This window comes from Neomonachus schauinslandi, chromosome 6 (assembly GCF_002201575.2).
Source record: "Neomonachus schauinslandi chromosome 6, ASM220157v2, whole genome shotgun sequence".
NCBI classification, from domain to species: Eukaryota; Metazoa; Chordata; class Mammalia; order Carnivora; family Phocidae; genus Neomonachus; species Neomonachus schauinslandi.
In genome coordinates this window covers 14706149-14728903 of record NC_058408.1, presented here as the reverse complement: position 1 = coordinate 14728903, position 22755 = coordinate 14706149, and the positions used below count along the sequence as shown (strand labels likewise).

At 39.1% G+C, this 22755-nt stretch overlaps 1 protein-coding gene across 4 annotated transcripts in view; it reads right to left on the bottom strand.

The window, feature by feature from the left end:
- ESRRG (estrogen related receptor gamma) overlaps positions 1 to 22755 on the bottom strand; it is a 220694-nt gene that overhangs the window by 150831 nt on the left and 47108 nt on the right. The gene's annotated exons all lie outside the window — the stretch shown is intronic.

Here is a 22755-nt window from a genome sequence, read left to right as displayed (position 1 = left end):
AAGCATGAACATCAAAATCATATTTTTGTATCATCAATCCTGGATTTCTTTTGGTTACTAATGTTCCAGTATATCAGGCTTATTGTCTTTCTGACACTAAACAGCATAAACCCCACTGTGAAAAATGATCAGCAGGAGCATCTGGGGCCTTACAGTAAGCTCCTAGATGGCAGGGACCGAAATGACATGGCTCTCGTGTCCACGTTTACCCGGGCCTTACAACACAGTTCTCTGCTTAGTAAATGCTTATTGAGGAGGAGGAGGAGGATGACGATGATGACGGTCATCATCATATTTGTTACATTATTTGCATAATGAATTCCAAACACTCAAGCTCCATGCACGTGTTATAAATAAAAATAAACTGCTACGAAACTATATGTTTAATGTCAGAGTTGACATTACTTATGGTCCTACTTATACATTTGAAGCAATAAATATGTAGCCAGAAGAAGATCCGAACTTTAACTCAAAATTTTTTTTCAATTAATGCCAATGATAGTGTGTGGGATGTGCTCTGGAGCTGCCTACAGCTTTGTAAAGAAGCTGCCTTTAAAATAAAGCCTCTCTCCCCTATCAGCTCTGTCACATAGTGCTTGAAGGTCTTTCCTTACTTCCTAACCCTTTCCCCTTGTGATTAAGTGCATTAGTATCTTAATGAAAATGCATTCTCTTTATTGCCCTCTTGGGAAGGGGGAGGTCATCACACCAAATGCATAAATTGTCATCAGAGACGGTCCGAGCATAATTGCAATTTTGCTGCTCTGTGTTCGCAATACTCAGGGTCCATCCAAGTCCCCTGAAACATGCACAGAGTCTAGTAATTAGCATAGAGTCTGCCTGGGACCACAGCATTGATGAAATATTTCAGAGTTAATCACACTTTGTAAACACTGATTTATATTGACTACCTTTCTCCAGACTGATGTCTCCTCATTAAATATCACATTAGTGGATTGCTGGATTGTACAAAGACTCAACTACTCAGCAACTGCTAATTCAACAGGAAATAATACCTAACCACTTATAACTACTGAAAATTGGTTAAGTACGCATGACTAAAATATACATATAAAAAAAAAACTGTGCATTATAACTTGAGATAAGCCTATCAAAATTATTTGGCTCAATTAGCATTCTAACTCAGGGCATTTATAATAATAAAAGCAACTACTTTTTAACGTAAGAGGTTAAATAATAAGAGTAATATTAACTACATCAACAGAGGCACACACCATCACCTTCTTCAGAGATATTACTAACACCCAGAAAATCCAGGATAAGTCAAAGGAACCAGCCTGGCTGGATCATGGCTGAGAATAAAAGGATTTAGATTCTGAACTTTAGATGAACCATTTTTCACTGCTGAGTTTCTTTAACCATCACTGAAAATGTATTTTGCATCCAGGGAGTATTGCTAGTAACCTCCTAGAGGTTAATTAGTATTCTAATACCAGAACCTTCCACTCTACTTACCTCTTCCTATACTTACTTAAAAAGAAATTCAGTCTTTGCTTTCTTAGAAAGAGATGAACAATAACTAGTTAGGAAAAAAAAAATGGTTTCCAAACAGCATTTCTTGCCCCTTTTTGCCAGAAAAGTCAGTATGAAGTCCTCACTTTGCTTACTTTCCAGTACTAAAGCATGACCCACATTTTAACCCAATGCTAGAAACTTCTACCAGGGTGACCCACCATCTCCCTCCCACCCCCACAAAAACAATCATCTTTCATTTCAAACTGGATCCTCTTCCTCCAAAAATTCTATCCTCATCCTCCACGAGAACACACTTCTGACAGGAACCTCAGTCAGGCATGTGTGAGCTCACACCTGGACTATGGCAGTTCTCCCCTACCTGGGCATTGTGCCTCCATTCTGTCCCCCTGAATCCATGCTGCCTACCTCTTCCTAGGACTGCTTAATTTAAAAATAAAATACCTTAATTGAAAAAAAAAAATCACTACACTTCTATGGCCTCTTGAATTAAATACAGAATATTAGATTAGCAAACAAAATCGCCATTCCAAATGACTCCCATCTACTTATCCAGCAATATTACAATTATTACCTTATATGAACTTTCTGATGCAACCAAGTCAATTTATTCATTTTTTGCTGTGTCCTTCAGACTTCCCTCTGAGAATGATCCATCTTTGCCCCTCTTTTCTTCTTAAAATTACTTCTAAGGCTCACTGTTTAACTCAAATTCCATTCAAATCTTTCATGAAAACCTCTCAGACCATCATAGCAGAAAATGACTTCTTGGTTCTCATATCTTTTCACGTACTCTCATCACATACAGACATGCTGAATTTTTTCATACCTTTTTTGCATGCATATTACCCATTAGATGGTAAGATCCTGGAGGCAAGGACCATTTCTTATGCAGTAGAAAAATCTTCTTCCAAAAGTAGTAAATAAGTAAAATAGTATGCTTCAAAAAAACTTATATTTTCTTGATACCTCAATGTCATTGTTATGAACACCAACTATAGTGCTGTAACGTAGTAATGTCCACAAGGTCAAGTGAGCTAGATGTCCCATCAGGAAGCAATATTAAGACCACTAGGAAAACCATTTCACAAATTAAAAAAAAAAAGTATTAGGAAACCTAATTAATTTTTCAAAACCTTAAAAAGTAGCTTTGACAAAAATGGAAATGCATGGTAAAACAGAAAGAGATCATTGAGGGGAAAACCAAAAAAAAAAAAAAAAATACTAAGGCTTCTGGGGAGCACAATGTGAAAAGAAAAAAAATGAATGTGAGAGACTTTAAAGGAAATAAAGTGCATCTTGATATGAACAGGATAAGAATAAAAGGAAAATAAAACATGAAAATGTTTTAAAACATGAACAGACAGATGGCACTAAAAGGGTTAATTTTTATCTTGTTATAGTACTTAGTATTACTTAGAAAGTAGATGCTCTCAGAACTGGAGCCACACTGGAGAAAATATTTAGAAGCGATTCAATGATAATAGCTAAATCTATGAATGACTCGTCTAAGAATGACTGTGTAAGGATTTTTAAATTTCTTCAAAAAACAGAAGGAAAATTGTACAATTACCACATGAGAGCTTCAGATCACATATAAAGAAGTACTCTAGTTCCCTTTCTAACCATTACATTCTGAATTCTTCAATGACAAAGGGAAACATAAAGGCAGAGAAATTTTTAATAGTGCCTCAGAATGAAGTCTTGAGGGAGAGGCTCTGTCTTATTCATTGCTAGATCCTTGGTGCTGATCCATGAACCTGCAATTTTGGATCAGGGGCTGGGTTGGGATAGCAAGAGGTAGTTCCTGCTCTTGAGAAGTCCACAGGTCTTACAGAGGAGATAAGACATACAAGCGAATAACAATACAATTTAGCGTGGGGGGGGCGGTGGTTCTAGAATCATGACTAGCATGCACGCACACACATATGCATTCCCACAAATGCAGAGATTATGCCTGAGAAAGTCAATGAATTCTCAATCTAGAAGTGAATGACTGAACTATGCTGTGAAAAATGGATAAATAACTATATTGGGGTAGAGGAATCTTCCCAAAGCTATTGGCAACAAAACATGTTTTGTAAAAATTTCACTGTGAATGGATGGAAATTATAGCAGTCCTGAATGTTTTCATAATTGATATATTTTCAGCTTAAGTGTATAGAAATTGTTTACGATGAATCAGGAATCCTTCAGCCAAATTTCCATAAATTAGTCTTGACATACATGAGTGATAACCTCTATTTCACTAAGTAATACTGGTTTATATCTTGAAAAACAAATCAACATTATTGTAAAGAACTTATTTGCTGGAGGAAAACCTCTAATTTCAAAGCCCTCCCATTGAGTTACTTGGTTCATCGTTGTTGGCTATGATCGCCCACCCAACAAAGCCTTTGATCTGTGTTAGAGTCTACACAGATTCTGCCCTTGAAATACCTTCCCTGGTGCTTTTTTTATGAAACAACAACAACAACAACAAAAAACCATTTTATCCTAAAAATGTGCTGCCCCAAGCACCTGGATAATAATGTTCCATCTATTTTGGTAATGGCTCAAAGACATTACTCCCAGTAGACCACATGATCTCTATGGGGCACTTGTTTTCCTTCAATTCACAAAAAGTGGAAACTCAACAAAAATATTTCCAACAGCAACTATGGGCACCTGAAATGTGAACAGTGGACAGTCAATCAGGAGGATGCAGAAGTTATTGTTCACAAGCAAGGATTCTCATTTCAGACATGGAGTTTTCTTGGCTTACAGCTTGCTATTTCCTGGGACACATTTGTTAGAGGGCACCAGGGACTGAATTGAGCGGCTACTGAGGACACAGCTGGAATTTTCCCAGTTTTGTCAAGAGCTGGGGAAGTGAGCTCTGGTGCAGAGGGAACCAAATCAACATGGAAGCTCTGGGTTTTTAAACCAGGCTGACAAGAATGATAGAGCAATTTATAATATCTCCTGGCAGCTTTTCAGAAAGTCCTGGGCTCTGATTACTTATTTCAGAGTCTTTTGTACAATTAGTTTGTAGGCAATATAATTTTCTCACTTACCGCTTAATAGAATCTTGCAGCTAGCTGGCGGATAGAATAACAGGGTGTATGTAAAACTCCAGCCTGGAGTGCCAGTGGATAATTTGTATATTCCTTTCAGTCACTTAATGGACTTTTACAGTTTGGCAGTGAAAGGGCTGAATGATGTAAATTAGCATGGCATCTCAAAATAAAAATATATGTCAAATCCTTACTCCCAACTCACGTCACTCATACACAGTAATGGTGCATTTGGCTTTACGTAGTTCCTAAGAGTTGTCCTCTTTTTCACACATACAGACATCCTAATTGTAAAACCCATTTGAAACCATTTGTATATTTCCCCCAGTTGTTTTAATTTTATTAACAGAACCAAAAGGCTTGAGATGACCCACAGGGCACTCCAAGCGCGGTTTATCCAATTGTTCTCCAATATTAAGTGATTTTAAAATAATGGGATTTGCCTCGGTACACAATTACAGAGCATTAAAAACATGCAGCCAATAATCCACAGTATTTTTGTTCTACATGATCAAAAATATTAAAAAAAGACTGTTTTTTAATACCGTTTCATAGTAAAGGTTTTTCCATACAGCGATACAACTTCCCTTTTTCTCCTTTTTTTTTTCCTTTCTTGTTTTTAATGCTACTTTTTTCCTCACTGCTTTCTGCCCATTCCACCTGAAATTGAAATGGTCTCTATAACTGGGATTATATAATATGGAACAATAATTGATTACATATCTCTAGCAAGAAAGTCATAGTTCTATCAGTGCACATACTTTTTAAGTTTTTTCAAAGAATCCCAAGTTAGACTTCAAAATAAGTTACCTAGGGACACTATACCTGTTCCCAAGGGATTGTTCTGACACTTTCGGAAGCTCCCTTTAGAACTGCCACTGGAGTCAATTTATAAGCTATGGGGGGGGGGGGGCAGTCAAAATACATTTCATTCATATTCACCCAAAACATCTGACTGCCTTCTTTATCACAAGACATGAGGCCAAATGATGTCTGTCCACCATTAAATTTCAAATTTACCTTCAAATTTCAAAGATCTCCAGATCACTGATGACAGTCTGTGAGAATCTGCCTCAAGCTCTGAAAGACGATGCCCAAAAGTATTATAAGGAATGGCGGTATCAGACTCCAAAAGGGCAGCAAGGCACCTGTGACATGGAGACTGTGGCATACTGACAGGAGGAAAGGAGCGTCACATCCAGTTAATTGTCATACCCAGCTCTTGGCAAAGCAATTTCACGTACAAGATTATGCCAAAGTCGCACGTTCTTTGCCTTTTTGCTGCCCTTCTACCCTCTAAAAAATGAGGTGGAAGATAGGGTATAGAAAGTCTTTTTGGTATTTGGTTCTTTCAGGTTCTATAGGATTAAATTCTGATAATCACAAACATAGTATATAAGAGCCATAACAGTATTTTGGCACAGACTGTTGCATTTTCACACTGAAGCTCAGGCTTAGCTCCCACATGCGAATAAATGATGGCTTGTCTTTAAGGATGAGAAGATCAGAAAGAAGCCTACAAGCAGGCAGGCTCATAGACTCTGAGTAGTATCTACTGACTGCAGACCAAGACCATACACTCTGGTTTCATCTTCCAGTGAACCGTATTGGGTGGGCCACTGAGCTTATAATGGGTACCAACCATCTCTCTCTATGATACATCTAACTACAAGATTGTATCGACCTGCTGAATTAAATCAAAAATAGATTAGCAGCAGGGCACCTAGGTAGCTCAGTCCATTAAGAATCTGACTCTTGATTTCAGCTCAGGTCATGATCTCAGGGTCATGAGATCAAGCCCCACATTGGGCTCCACACTGACCATGGAACCTGCTTAAGATTCTCTCTCTCCCTCCCCCATCAACTCATGTGCTCGCTGTCTCTCTCTAAAAAAAAAATTAATTAATTAAAAAATAAAAAATAGACTAGAAGGAAAACAGTGTTTTAAAATGAGGGGGGGTTATTTAGCCTTGATACTTTTTTCCAGTTTAAACAAAGCATATCCGGGGCGCCTGGGTGGCTCAGTTGGTTAAGCGACTGCCTTCGGCTCAGGTCATGATCCTGGAGTCCCGGGATCGAGTCCCGCATCGGGCTCCCTGCTCGGCAGGGAGTCTGCTTCTCCCTCTGACCCTCCTCCCTCTCATGCTCTCTCTATCTCATTCTCTCTCTCAATAAAATAAATAAAATCTTTAAAAAAAAAAACATATCCTACCTTAGTTTCCCCCAAGTTTGTAAACATGGACATTCCTTCATTGCCTTATTCCACAACTATTGACTCAACACTAGGCACTGTGCATATTCATCTCAAATAAAAGGTGGAAAAAATTATTGTATGCCCATTGCATGTCCTTCCTTAACATACTACCTTGTATAGGGTTTAGAAAGACACCTGGAAATGAACGAGTGAAGGCAGAGGAGGAGAGGAGAAGGAGAAGAGAAATGGTAGATGAAGGTCCAAATTATAGCTCTGCCATTCATTAGCCGTGTGAACTTGAACTAGTTACTTTACCTTTACTACTCTCGGATTACTAAAATATAAAAAAGGAACAATCATATGAACTTTATAGCACTGTAAGAATTATATGAACTATAAGTATTAAAATCATAGATCATGTTGTTCACCCTTCTGAGAACAAAAGGGAGAGACATTGTAAGATTTCATCAATTACTAAATACCTTCACTCTAAGACCTAAATCTGGAATTTGGGAATATTACAAAATAAGTGTGAAAATGAATATGCCATCCACCCAGAGAAACTGAAGGACAATTTTGCCTTGCCAACAACTCCAGCATGCATGGCTATATTTTACACATACTAGGAGGAGAGGAAGAAAGATAACTCAAGTCATTTTTTTAAAGCACCAAATTGTCTAAGAAGTGAATTTCTGAGGGGCGCCTGGGTGGCTCAGTTGGTTAAGCGACTGCCTTTGGCTCAGGTCATGATCCTGGAGTCCTGGGATCAAGTCCCGCATCGGGCTCCCTGCTCAGCGGGGAGTCTGCTTCTCCCTCTGACCCTCCCCCATCTCATGCTCTCTCTCTCTCTCTCATTCTCTCTCTCAAATAAATAAATAAATAAAATCTTTAAAAAAAAAAGAAGAAGTGAATTTCTGAGACATCAACCAGCAACATCTCCTTGTGAGCATTTCCTGTCACTACACTGGAGCTTATAAACTGCGTATCATTGGGTGTAACCTGATTATAATGGAAGGTAAAGGATTTGCAAAGATCTTCAAAATCCCACCTCAGCCTTATCCCTTCCCACAGTCTCAGGTCAATTTCTAACCCTATCCAAAGCCCACTCCCCCCTTGTCCGAATTACTACAAATTCCTAGAAAGCAGCATTCTTTCCTGCTGGTCCTCTTCATGTGCCTCCTTTATCGTGTCTTCAACGAAGCTTTCCAAGAGCCCACAAGACCGTGTCCTTATGGGTGTAACTAACTCATCTCACACTCGTCTTCAGGTGGGTCCTTCTCTTAGAACTCAACATACTTTGTGTCTACTGAATCAACCTCCTCCTGTTCCAACTGTATATTCCTTGCAGATAGGGACTTACACCCCTCAGAATCCCTTGTGTCCAAAAGAATGTGTGGTCAAGTCAATGGCCCACAAGAAGCCACTCATTACCTGTCGATTTGATTTTTAGTGATCCTATTTCTCGTTGCCTCATTTTAATATTTAGCCCCAAATTATTCATCAAAAAAAGCTAAGTATAGTCAATGAGACAGAATAAAACTGATAGGAATCTACCAACAACATATCATTGGGTATTAAGCAACACAAATTTAAAGGATATTAGACTTTGAGGAAAACCTAATTTCTAATTGGTTCAGCCTCCTTAAGATCATAGACAGGTAAATATGTACTGATTAACCTATGATCACTGGATCTTCCTTACAAAAATATGGACTAGTTTATTGGAAAAAAAAAAAAAAGACTAAAACTCAAATATCGGGGCACCTTGGTGGCTCAGTTGGTTAAGCATCTGCCTTCAACTCAGTTTGTGATCTCAGGGTCCTGGGATGGAGCCCTGCATCTGGGCTCCCTTCCTCAGTGGGGAGTCTGCTTCTCCCTCTCCCTCTGCCCTTCCCCCTGCTCTTGCTCTCTCTCTCTCTCTCTCTCAGATAAAAAAAAAAATAGTCTTAAAAAAAATAAAAATAAAAAAGAATAAAACTCAAATATCCTGACATCCAGTCCAACGGTCCCTAAATGTACCCATTAAAATTTGCATATGAATACCTATAGTAAACACTAAGTGTGAGGCACTACTTTATGTGTTTTACAGATACGAACCTCATTTGGCAGATGAGAGAATTAAAGCGCTGAGACAAGAGGTTACATACCCAAAATCATGTAACTAACAAGTGCCTGAGCCAGAATGTGAACCCAGGCACTCTGGTTCCAAAATCCATGCTCTTAACTATGATGCAATGCTGCTGAACTCCAATCTTTTAAAAGTAATTAACTAACTGTTGTTTGGAATAGAAATAAAAAAATGAAATTCCTATCTTCTGAGAGTGTGCTTTGTGTAGCTGTCGTTGTTGCTATTGTTGCTGGTTGGAAAGAAAATCTTGATGCCTTGGAGCAGTAAGGTAAGGGTGGATCTTGGCATTGTCTTTTGCTGTTCTCAGACTTACGGTACAAGGGCAGCTGCGGGACAGGATAGGGTTGCTTTTGGGGAATGGAATCTCTCAACACCTCAAAAAGAAATCCCTCAACTTGTCTCTGTACCACTATGGTTTGGGGCCAGTTTAATTCCACAGAAACCAAACAGACCATGTCACCAAAGCAACAGGTATCAGGTTGTAAACAATGCATTTTAAAGATCCCAAAATAATGCTATAGTTCATGATGGGAGAAAAAAGTAATCCATACTCAGCCGGGTGTGTTCTGAAATGCATTTAAGAAGGGAATAAGTGTCTAATAAAAACACACTCACTGATGAAGATGATGGAGAATACAAATATCTCTCCATCCAGGGTAACCAGAAATTCAATGTTTTTTAGCTTTGATGTGATGACATCTTCTTGGAAAAGGCAACTAGGCCTTTTGCAGACCCTACGTGATGTGTGCAGCCACTGCATCTCAGTTTTTAAGCTTCGATGGAGTAGGGATGGTATCACAGGAGTATTTATAAAAAAGCTCAAAGAACACCACCGCCACAAGAAGGATGTTACATCTGAGCTAACCATTGCCCCCAAATGTGCTGTGCTCAGTATTCAACATCAACATTCACATGTTTGTTCTCTACCTACATATTCTGAACAACTTTGATGAGTTTGCTTATCTCTTTTTTAACACATATGACTAAAATACAGTTAGTGAATAAAATACTTTAGGTGAAAGAAAGAAATGCTAACAAAAATCTAATGCAGCCACTATTTTTTAACAGAAATGTACATCTTGCAGTGGCAGTTATCAAATGGTACAAGCAGTCCATATGGCAAGTATAGCAGCATTAGGATCATATCCTACAAGACAAAGCAACTGCTGCCTCTTTCTTAATCTTTTTTAAATTTTTTAACTAATCTCTACACCCAATGTGGGGCTCAAACTCACAAGATCAAGAGTCACATGCTCTTCCAACTGAGCCACCCTGGCGCTCCAAAAGCAACTGGCTCTTAAATACGAATTTGATTTCAGAGCTTTCCTTGCACCTTCAACAAATAAAAGCAAGCACATCTTTTCCTAATATTGTCCTTAAATGCTTCTGTTCTTGAATGCCATCAATGTGCCAAGAACTTTGTCAGAAATGAGATATTGGTATTGGAGACTTCCTTCGCTCAAGATCGAGTTGATGTATTCAACAGTATGTGTCTGCATTCTCCAAAGTTGATACAGAGTTGGGGGAAATCCTGCAGGACACATTGACGGTAACTGCTCTGTACTTAAACTGCAGGAGGCAGTATAACAATGATTATAAGATAGGAGTCAACTTGGATTCAAGTGCTGGTTCTACCATTTTCTGCAGGAGTCAGGGCAAGCGTTTCCTTCTTCAGGAATGAAATGGTAATGGGTCACACCAATGGATACTTTTATGGCGTTGCTGTGAAAATCAAATGAGATCATGTATTCAAGGTGCTGAGCAGAGTGCCTGACACAGAAGGTGCATTGATTCTCAACAAGAATTACAACATTATAATTATACTAGGGAAGGGATTCAGGAAGCAGAAGAGCTAAAGGGGCTCTATAAGTGGCCAGGACCTAGTGCTCAGTGCAGAAATAAGGAAATGCGAGGCAGAGAATCTCTTCCCGCCTGGTGCAAGGAAGCCAAAAGGCATAGACCTGATTGATGTCCACATCACAGGCACATTATAAGAAGTACAAGCAAACAAATATTCAAAAGACCATAACCACTAATTACCCCAAGGGTCAGGGAGCTCAGACGGGACTGCTAACTGGATGCAGAGTAAAACAAGGAACACCCAGGTGAGAACCACGAAAGTTCCCAACTTGCTGTTTTGATGCCTAAAGATTTTCCTCTCTGAAACAAAACCCGCGCACTTGACTGCCCGCTATGATAGGGACTGCAGAGAAGTGCCTGGCATTTCCTCTGGGAGGAAGAGCATAGAAGGAAACATAGTGGGGGGTGGGGGGTGTCTTCCTGTGTGCTGATGGTCCAGGAGAGGTAGGGCAGGGGATGCCTCCTCCAAGGGAATACTTGCTTAGCTCTCACTCCTTCACGGAACAGCAGGGGAGGACAAGTTTTTTCCTTAAAGGCCCAGATAGTTAAATATTTCAGCTTCAAAGGCCATTCAGTCTCTACTGTAACTCCCCAGCAATCTGGTAGAAGCATAAAAGCAACCACTGACAACACAAGAAAGGGCGTGACTGGGTTCCAAACTTTCTTTAGCAAAATGATTCTGGCCCTGGGCCTTGGTTTAGGGATCTCTGGTCTAAAAACATATGGACAAAAGGCTGCAATGATACAAAATACTTTACAGTCTACCCATTATTTCCTTTCTTACTTACAATCCTGTAAAGTAGCTTCCAAAAGTTAGTTACAAACATTACAAAAGAAATCTTAGTAAACTGGTAATATCCCAGAAGAACAAATGGAGGGCTTTCGCTTTAAACATCTATAAAATTTGAAATTGTTCTCCATATAAAACATGATCTGAAGACTCTGGGGGACAGTGAGGGCGTTCCAGAAGCAAGGAGGTACCTTGGGAGTAGTGAAGATGCTTTAGAGGCAAAAGGAAAAGGAAAGGTGCAATCAAGGACAAAATCTTGGGCTAGATTCATTCCTTTGAAGATTCCTGTACTTGTCTCTGATCTTCTTCAAATGAAAACTATGTTAATAGTTTGCACTGAAAAATGAATATCAGAAAGTAGACTTGGCTCTGCTTTCAGATTCACTGTAAAGGTACATTCAGATTTCAAGCTCTAAATTCTAAATTAATCAAAAATTCCTGTGTACTAAATCCTCCTCTTTCCTTTTTGTATTATTACTTGGCTGTACCTTTTTTTAATTAATTAACTAATTAATTAATTTGGGGGGGCAGAGGGAGAGGGAGAGAATCCCAAGCAGGCTCCATACCCAGCAGGGTGCCGACATGGGGCCCGATCTCACAACACTGGGATCCATGACCTGAGCCGAAATCGAGTCAGATGCTTACCCAACTGAGCCACCCAGGTCCCCCTCAGCTATGCCTTTATTAAAAAGTATAGTAGAATATGGTTGTCTCTTTTTGTTCAAACCAAAATAAAACAAGATTTAACAATGAATCATGGAACACTACATCAAAAACTAATGATGTAATATTCGGTGATTAACATAACATAATAATAAAAAATAAAATAAAATAAAACAAGATTTAATCCCAAAGAATATAGTTTTTTCTTTAAAAATACAGATCCATTCATATAATCCTGCCCCCCCTTCTTCTGACTACTACTCATCATAAAAAAGAAAGAGTTGCCCTCTGTTGCAGTCACAAAGTTTATGCAAGTGGTTAATCACCGTCACATCAAAACGAGAAGAAATAAGCCTCTTTCCTTCTAAAATCAAGAATTAAAGAGTCAGGGAGGTGTTATCACTGGTGGTTGTGGAGGTACATTTTGGGGATCAATCTAAAACTAACAACTAAAAATCCAGCAGTGAAATGAGTGTCAGAAGATAAAAATCCAGGGAACTGAGATAATAGATATGATGGTACTGAAGAATTGAACTCTCACACTTCATATACAGGGGGGTTCTAAAAATGAATTATAAAAAGAAAAAATAGATCTTTTTAAGGCTTACTTCTGTCTCCTTTTTTAAAAAGCCTTCAATATTATCTAATCATAACTTTGGGAATATTCTTAATTCCCCATTTTTATTTTATTTTATCAACTTAATGGAAAATTTTGCCCATGGGCTAAAATCTCTCAAGAAAAATTCAGTCTAAAATTATTCAATGCTTTAAAAGCTTTAAAAAATATGCAAGTCAGGGTATTGAGAGGTAAAGAGCACAGGCTCTGGGTTTAGGTTGCCTGAGACCCAACTGGGTTTGGCCCATTACTTCTCTGTGCCTCAAGTTCCACATATATATAAATAAGATACTCTAAGAATACTATTATAGTAGCATCTACTTCCTTGGGATAATGGAAGAATTAAACAGGACAATCAATGTAAATCACTTAGAACAATGTATGGCATAGTGCAAAAAACTGATACAGTCATTATTATTATGACAAACTAATGAATTCCTCATCTATTATTATTGGTAAAGGCATAGTATGCAACCCAAGAGGCTGAAAACAACTATTTACATTGTCCACATATGTAATTATTTATGGACAGCCTAACGAGGTAAAAGATTAGAACTTCAAATTCAGGGAGTTATTTGATACCCCTCAAAAATGTTTAAACATTCACCTTCACATTCATTAGGATGGCCACTCTCAAAAAAAAGAAAAAAAGAAGGAAATAACAAGTGCCCAAAAGGACATAGAGAAATTGAAACCATTGTGCGCTGTCACTGGGAAAGTAAAATGATGCCGCCATTACGGAAAGCCAGTCAGTATGAAGGTTCCTCAAAAAATTAAAAGCAGAATTACCATATGATCCAGCAATTCCACTTCTGGGTATATATCCAAGAAACTGAAAACAGGATCTCAAAGAGCTATTTCTACACCCATGTTCACTACAGCATTATTCACAATAGCTGAGAGGCGGTAACAACCTACTGTCTTTTGATGGATGAATGGATAAAGCAAGTGTGGTATAGACTTATAATGGGATATGATTCAGCTTTAAAAAAGAAGGAAATCCTGTCATATATTACAACATGGATAACCTGGACATTTTGCTAACTGAAATAAGCCAATCACAAAAAGACAAACACTACATGATTCGAATATGGGAGGTCAAAGTGGGTCAAACTCATCAAAAGTACAAAAATGGTTCCCAGAGGCTGAGGGAGAAGGAAATGGGGAGTTATTTGGCGTAGAGTTTCAGGTTTGCAAGATAAAAAAGTTTTAAAGATCTGGTGCACAACAATGTGCATATAGTTAACACTAATATACTGTACACTTAAAAATAGTTAAGATGGGGGCGCCTGGGTGGCTCAGTTGGTTAAGCGACTGCCTTCGGCTCAGGTCATGATCCTGGAGTTCCCTGGATCGAGTCCCGCATCGGGCTCCCTGCTCAGCGGGGAGTCTGCTTCTCCCTCTGACCCTCCTCCCTCTCATGCTCTCTCTATCTCATTCTCTCTCTCAAATAAATAAATAAAATCTTTAAAAAAAAATAGTTAAGATGGAAATTTTTATGTTCTGTGTTTATGTCATGTGCATTTTTTGGTATGTGTATTTTATGTTATGTGATTTTTACCACTAAAAGAAAATAAATATTAAAAGAAATAAATATTTAAACATCATTTCTTTTAAATGTAAACATTTAAACTTTTAGTGTCAACTATAATACTTTGCCAGCATCTTTTACCTAATTATGCTTTTACATGAAACTTTTTAAAAAATTGTCTAAGTGAGGGACACCTGGGTAGCTCAGTTGGTTAAGCATCTGCCTTCGGCTCGGGTCATGATCCCAGGGTCCTGGGATCGAGTCCCACATCGGGCTCCCTGCTCAGTAGGGAGTCTACTTCTCCCTCTGCCTGCTGCTCCCCCTGCTTTTGCTCTCTCTCTCTCTCTGACAAATAAATGAATAAAATCTTAAAAAAAAAAAAAGTCTAAGTGAGCTCCAATGACTAGGCCTTCACATTGTTGAATCCCATTATCAACAACTTCAAAAGAAAGTAAATTAATGCAATGTGTATACTTTATCACATCTAAGATAGTATCTAAGTTTATCAAGTAATATATCAGATAAACGAACCACTGCCCTTTAACAGTAAATAAAAAAAGTTCTGACCCAGGCCATGAAACCCCACCCTGACGTTCCTCACAACCAGCCTCACAGCCTCTAAAACTTGAATTTTAAAACAAGTTATTGATGTTTCCTTTCCTGGGGGCCAAAAAAATCATATTGAGACATATGCTCCTACAATAAATTACCAAAGTGACCCACATTCACATCAGTAGGAACCTGAAAGGGGCGCCTGGGTGGCTCAGTTGGTTAAGCATCCGACTCTTGATCTCAGCTCAGGTCTTGATCTCAGGGTCATGATTTCAAGCCCCATATTGGGCTCCAACCTGGGCATGGAGCCTACTTAAAAAACAACAACAACAACAACAAAACACAACAGGAACCTGAAATAACAGAACTCTCATCACTCATTTTTTGTCTTCTTTCCTACCTTTAGGGTGAACGTTGTCATTTACTGTACCTGAATTTAGCCATAACCAATTCTGTGTTTACTGGAAGGATCTTATCATGTAATTACTTTAACGTAGGCATAAAAACACGCATTTTGAAAATGATAAAGCAGAGGGTATCATTCCTACTATAGCTACTAAGGCTATTCTAACAAGGTAATTTATCAGTTGTTTCTCTGAACAGCCTTATTTGTCAGGGCTTGGTTCTGGTCAAAAGTGAAGAAGAATGAAAGAATGAAAGCTATCAGAATGGAAAAAGAAGCCCTGATACCTTTGCGGGGGAGTTTATCTAGCAACCAAAAAACAACCTCCAGGCCTTCGTTAAATAGTCATCAGATAACACTAGGGTGACCAGGGTGGCAGGTCCTCAGAAGAAAATCCACCGGTCTGCAAGCCGAGTATCACAGTCACATCCCACTTCCTTAGAAGTCCATCACAAATGTAAAAATCTACCTTGCTAAAAGACAGGAAAGCAAATGGCATTTTTTAAGGATTAATTGGAACTGATCCCTGAAGTCCCTCAGGCTTGAGCATGTGAACTACATCAAGCCCTTCTCAACCGTTACTTGCCAGGAAGAGGGTTAGTGTGGAGTGCTGGGAGGCGTTTCAGATTTGACAAGTGGTAGGCTGGGGCAGGCTAAGAAAAGAAAATTACTCACCAACAGAATCCTTAGAAGAAATGGCAATGCACATGCTTCCTTCCCATAAGAGGGTGACTGAATCAGGAACAGGCTTGGGTGGCACAGGTGGGTCACCATATGAGATGTTGCCCCACTGGAGCCAGACAGAGTCCCCGGCCTCTTGCCACAATCAGCACCCTTCCTTCCATGCTGCTACTTCTGAGGACATTAGCTCAGGTGAACCATGGGAAACTGTATTTTCTGAGTGCAGAGGGTTTATTCAAGAAAGGAAGTTTACAAAAATAAAGGAGAGCATAGCCTCTTAAGTATGCGTATGTACAGATAATCCAGAATTACATGCTTATTTTTTCTGATTCTATAATGTAGGCCATATCAGAGTAGAATCAAAGGAGAATATATTAATGCTACAGATACATCAGAACTTTAGTTAAAGTATAAAGATAGAGCTAAGTTTTAAAGATTACTAAAAAGCAGGACACCTGGGTAGCTCAGTTGGTTAAGCAGCTGCCTTGGGCTGAGGTCATGATCTCAGGGTCCTGGAATCGAGTCCTGCATCGGGCTCCTTGCTCAGCGGGGAGTCTGCTTCTCCCTCTGCCTGCCATTCCCCCTGCTTGTGCACTCTCTTTCTCTCTCTCGCTGACAAATAAATAAAATCTTTTAAAAAAATAATAAAGATTACTAAAAAGTTTGTCCTTCTATTAATTGTAACTATTGTACTTTCAAAAATTAGTGATACTATTACTACAAATGTCCTTTTTTAAATGAATAAAAATAGGGGTGCCTGGATGGTTCAGTCGGTTAAGCATCTAACTTGATTTCAGCTCAGGTCATGATCTCAGGGTTGTGAGATAGAGCCCTGCACTGGGCTGAGGTGCTGGGCATGGAGACTGCTTGAGATTCTCTCTCTCCCTCTCCCTCTGTCCCTACCCCCTCCCTCTCTAAGTAAATAAATAAATAAATAAATAAATAAATAAATAAAAATAAATATAATGTAAGGTAATCTGGCGGAGGAACATATAATGCATACTATCACCTCTTCCCAATCACTGTGAAATAACATAGACAGTAGGAAAGTGTCACTCATTTTGCAAATTGCTAGGAAAGCAAATTTTGTCTGCCTAATTCGACAAATTAATAAATCTCAGTAATTTGAGATTATATAAATTATATAAACTATAGTTGGACATTTTACCACGGCATCAAAAGTTTCACTGAAAATTCATCTCCTCCCTGAACGCCATTGGCAAAACCCCTTACAGAGAACAGGTTCTTAGCCACTGTCACCCAACTGGTAAACTTTCCTTATGAGTCAACAGTTACAATAATATGTCGATTTTAAATGACTTTATACAGTAACATAATGAAGAGTTTAAAAAAACATGTAAATGACACCAGAGATTGTCGTGTCACAAACTTGAGTTCCTAATATCTTTTTCAGACAAAAACATCATGAGGGTGGTTAAATACTCTACTTTCTTTGATCAAAGATCAACCATGCAATTTAATCTCTGAAAATAATCAGCCTTTATTTTATACGACCCAAGATCCAACTTTTTGTCAGCCACCCTAAATGTTACTTTATTTTAATTTACATTGATTCTGCTTTCCAATTACCTAGCTAATACACATGAATATGACATAGTGAACAATGACAAGAGACTAGAAAAATCTGATCCCTGAAAAAGTAAAAACATTCTGAAAACTGAGATAACACACTTACGAGGTCATCGTGATAAAGAACTTGCTTCCAGTTTAAACAAATGATACGCATGCAAAGTTGCCTAAAGAAGTCCTCCCGATGAAAATCTTGGTAGTCAAGATTGCCTACCAGGAAGATACATTGGGGTGTTTGGGTCTGCCAGCAGTCAAATCGAGCCCTAGACATGTTTTTGTATGGCCCCAAGCTCAGAGTGGTTTTTATATTCTTAAACAGCTTAAAAAATAAAACAAAGCCAAGTAGAGTATATGACACAGAAGGCATGTGACCCACTGATACTAAGATATTTACTCTCTGGCTCTACAAAGACCTCAGGAGTGGTGACAATTTAGGTCCATTCCTAAAAGTCAGAAAAAACCAGGGAAAAGACATCACTACTCATTTATCCCAAGAAGTGGGTTCATTAAGTCAAAACTGAAAGAGATGAATCTGTAAACTATGCTGTTTCCTAAAACATCCATTCACATACTACATACTCTCTACTACCAAAGAGAGTACGTAATACTAAATTTTACTATTAAAATAAACACTGATGTTAACAATTAAAATAGCAGGAGTATAGCATATCTGTCATTTATAATTTGGCAACATTCATGTATTTCTAAAAATCAGACAAAACTGCCATCAAATGCAAGAAAAAGTGGAAAAGTCAATTACACTTTAACAAAGTAAGCTCTGAGTTAGAGCAAATGAACTGTATACAATATTTCTTTTGTAAATATTAGTATCAATATTTAATTTAATCCTGCATCCAAACTGACCACCCCTGAGATTCGTCAAGTCAATTTAAACATTTCCATAGTATTTTGAGTTTTAATCCTAGAATATATTAGAGTTTTAAAGCAGCCATTTATAAACTAGGATAATTATTTTCTCTAAATACTATTTAAGTTAAATAGATAATATTTTATTATTTTCTTTTTAAGGTTCATAGGATGTTCAGACACTCAATTTGTAAGTTTCTTTTTCCTCCAGTGTTGCAAATATTCTGTTCTAAGACCAAAATAGCACATAATGGCAAAGAAAACGTGACACCCAGGAAAGATCCTCCAGGACTAGGCCGCCTGCTTCAGCAAAAAGTCAGCAGTGTGGAAAAGAAGTCGGCACATCAGATCCACAGGCCATGCCCACAGCGTTACCAGATGGCTAGCAGGCAAATGCCTAATCTTTAAGGCACCTTGTTTCAGGTGATAGTTAGGCTCTTATCTGTGTCACCTTTAAACTCAGACAAAAAGAGCCCCCACCCGAAGGCCCTGGGCTTTAGAAGTCATTTACAATTCAAGGGCTCCTTTGACAGACTAAGGGGACAAGACCTGCTGGAGCCGACCCCCTTGTACTCCATGATCCCCAATACCTGGGACCCTCAAATTCTGTGGCCAAATCACCATAAGCCCCATTCCAAGGCCTGCATGGGCCTCTCCCTTGGGTCCATCCTCTGGAAGGTGCCCTGGACTGGACTGGACTGCTGGTGTGCACATTATGAGGCCCATGCATGGTCAAGGGGCAGCTGTTTAGAAGGGTCAATGGGCTGTGGACATGTGAGCAGGATGTCCACACTATGCACAGAACATGATGGGAGGTAGAGGGGAAGAGAGAAATGGGGTAGATTGTGGCTAAGGGCTGATCTTCCTTCTACTACCTCTTGCTAACACAAAATTCATATGAGTCTAAGAACTCAAAATGCAGAACTGGCCTCCTAGGCCATTATGAAGGTATGTTTGTCCAATAAAAGAATAGAACATATGTTCCTTAGCAGTTTGTTATCTTGATTTATAAACTTCTAAGTATTATAATACATTATGTGGCTGACCATGGTACTCCTCTCTCAGGTCCCACAAATGTCCAGAGTGAACTTAGTCCTCATAATGGTCACTCCTACATCTCACGCTGCAAGGATGTCCTGCTACTTTATTCCTGAATCCCACATGCAAAGCTTAACTGGGAATCTGATATTTCAGGCAAGTTCTAGAATTCAGGCTCCTGTTCTGATTTACCCAGCTTCCCATGCATGGCCAGAGGAAAAAAAAAAAAAAAGCTAATTGATCACCAAAAAACTATATAAAACTAATTGAATTTCCAGTCGGCCCACCTAAATGCCACCTAAAAGGGCACTATTATGAAGAATGGCTGCAGGGAGAAAGGGTTAATTATCACAGCATAAGGTGGACAACTGTGATCTGAGGAAGACTACACATCCTAGTTTAGCATCAAGGACACCCCTGTGCTGGAATATCTGAACCACCCAGTGCTTGAGTATCCTGGTCATATTGCCAATAGCAGTCGAAGTTAATAATTTATTGAGCACTTAGTATGGACCAGGTACTCTGATGGACATTCCCACTTGAGAAACAGAGGCACAGTGATATTAAGGTCTCTCAGCTCTAACGGGCTGAGACTTAGGCATGGTTTTATATGAACCCAAAACCTATGCTATAATGGATATCTTTAAAAAAAAAAAAAGCCAAACCCTATTTTTTATTTATTTTTTATTTTTTTAAGATTTTATTTATTTGGGGCATCTGGGTGACTCAGTCATTAAGCGTCTGCCTTCGGCTCAGGTCATGATCCCAGGGTCCTGGGATCGAGCCCTGCATTGGGCTCCCTGCTCCGCGGGGAAAATTTATTTATTTATTTGACAGAGAGAGACACAGCAAGAGAGGGAACACAAGCAGGGAGAGTGGGAGAGGGAGAAGCAGGCTTCCCCGGGGAAGAAGGGAGCCCGATGCAGGGCTCGATCCTAGGACCCTGGGATCATGACCTGAGCCGAAGGCAGACGCTTAATGACTGAGTCACCCAGGCGCCCCAAAACCCTATTTTTTAAATATATAATTTCCTCTTCATAAAAGTGGGGGCAAAATAAAATGCCTATCTCTCGCACAGAAATGAGCAGCTGAAATGGCTATGTCAGCCATACGAATATATATATAAATATTTATTTTCCACACTCTAATGGAGAAATAGAGGGAGCTACTATTTTGTATGTTAAATGATGAACTATGTATTGACATTCTGATGGGAGCATATAAAGATATTTTCCTGCTCTTGCTTCCTTCACTAGAGTCCGGGGAAAACTCTTAATGAGAAGGTGCACACACAAAAAATTTCCCACTCATTTATGAATTGGGACTAACACTGGAATAAGAAAGAAATCAGAATACTGACATCACACACAGACTAAAAAACCTAGAAAGTGGCAATGAAGTCACTGGTGCCCTTCTAACCCTGTCAGACGATAGGACTGTCAAAGTCTTCTAAAAAGTTTTTTGGTCAGCAGAAAACAAAACAAAACAAAAACACCCTGAATTTTCCCCAAGTGCTGACCTAATTCAATAGTTTTCCAATGATAACTTGGAAACAGTCAATAAATAAAATATGCCTTTCTGGTTGGTCTTCACTGAAATTTATGATTAACTGCCTTTCACAATTGGAATACCAAATTCATCTATGAAAAGAACAATTCTCATTACTTTTTTTTTTTTTTAGAGAGAGAGCACACAGGGCAGGGAGGGGCAGAAGGAGAAAGGGAGAGAGAGAATCTCAAGAAGACTCCCTGCTGGGCATGGAGCCCGATGGGCTCAGTCTCATGACCCTAAGACCACAACATGAGCAGAAACCAAGAGTCGGACGCTCAACCGACTAAGCCATCCAGGCACCCCTCATTACCCTTCTTAAGATGTGCTCTGGATCTATGTTCTTTTGGCTCTAAATTTAAGAAGTATTTTGCCCAACTTTTATAATTGATATTCATTATATATTGCATAATCAATCTTAAAAATAAATTATTATTAACAGGAAATAAAGAGTCTAAAGAGGCAATATTCCCCATGAATATGCCTTTGGATGCACAGGTCACTCAGTCATCAACAAGAGCACCAGCAGGTGCTGGTGAGGCAGAAGCCACACTTACATAATGTCTGGATCTTAAGGGTTGTGAACCGGAGAAAGACTTGTTCTTAAGGGGAATTGCATAATCTCTTCTCATTCCCCGAAGAGCTGTAGGGGAGGGAAGGGAGAGACTACTATCTGTCAAGGAGAGTTTGGCTGCACTGCTGCCTCAAGGCATGAGAACAGATTCCAGGTCCCTTCAGCATCAGAATAAGAATCTATGATGATACAAGAGATTTCGGGCCACTTTCAGTATCTTTGGAGTTCAATCGCTATCACACTTCGCTGCAGAAAGGAGGGGCTGTTCCAGTCTTCCTTACAATTACCACCCTAATTATTACATTATACTTTCACAATTTAATCCCTTTATTTGCCTCACTGCCTTTTTGGGGCTAAGTGAGCACCACGGTGTGATGCCTGCTGATGTAGCTAGCGGGGTAGCCTTACTGAGTGCTGCCCAGCTGCCAGCTACAAACACAGCCAGGTGGGCAGGTCCAGAGTGCTAATCTGGACAGTGACATCTCTGTCTCCTGCTCAAAATCCTTGAAAGTTGCTCTCTCCAATATGGAGTAAAACTGAGCACTATACATCAATGCCAAGAATCACCCTGTGCTTTGCTCTGTTAAGCTTTTGGTAGCATTTCAGCATCCTAAGGAATAATCAGGCATAGAATTCCAATTGCTCTATTCCAGTTATTGCTCAGTAAATAATTATTGCATAGCTATTAAATCTAAGCTATATGATTAAAAAAAAAAAAACTGCCAGGAAACTGTTTCATAGTTGTTCTATCTTTGGAAACAGGGACCAAGGAGTTTAACCACTGCCCCCGCGCCCCCCGCCACCATCCTAAAAATTTGGTATTCCCTCAAGACAGGAGATGTATGTAGAGGAATTCACCTCAATGCACAAATGTTTGAGAACAAAGCTTTAATAAAATGTTGGTAAGATGCAGCTCCAGACAGCACCCTCATGTCTGGCTCACAGTAGGTTCTCAATAAATATTTGTTGAGTAAAGGAGTGGTTTTCATAGTGAGAATCTCTTGCTTATATCAGCATACACAGCATTTGTTAGTTTATCCCAAAATATTAGCTTTCTTCGTGTAGTTAATGCCAGAGCTGTATAAACTGAATAAACAAAATTGAATTACTAACAGTTTGAATTTTAGATACTCTTTAACAAAAGTATTCTAATACCTTTGGATGATGACT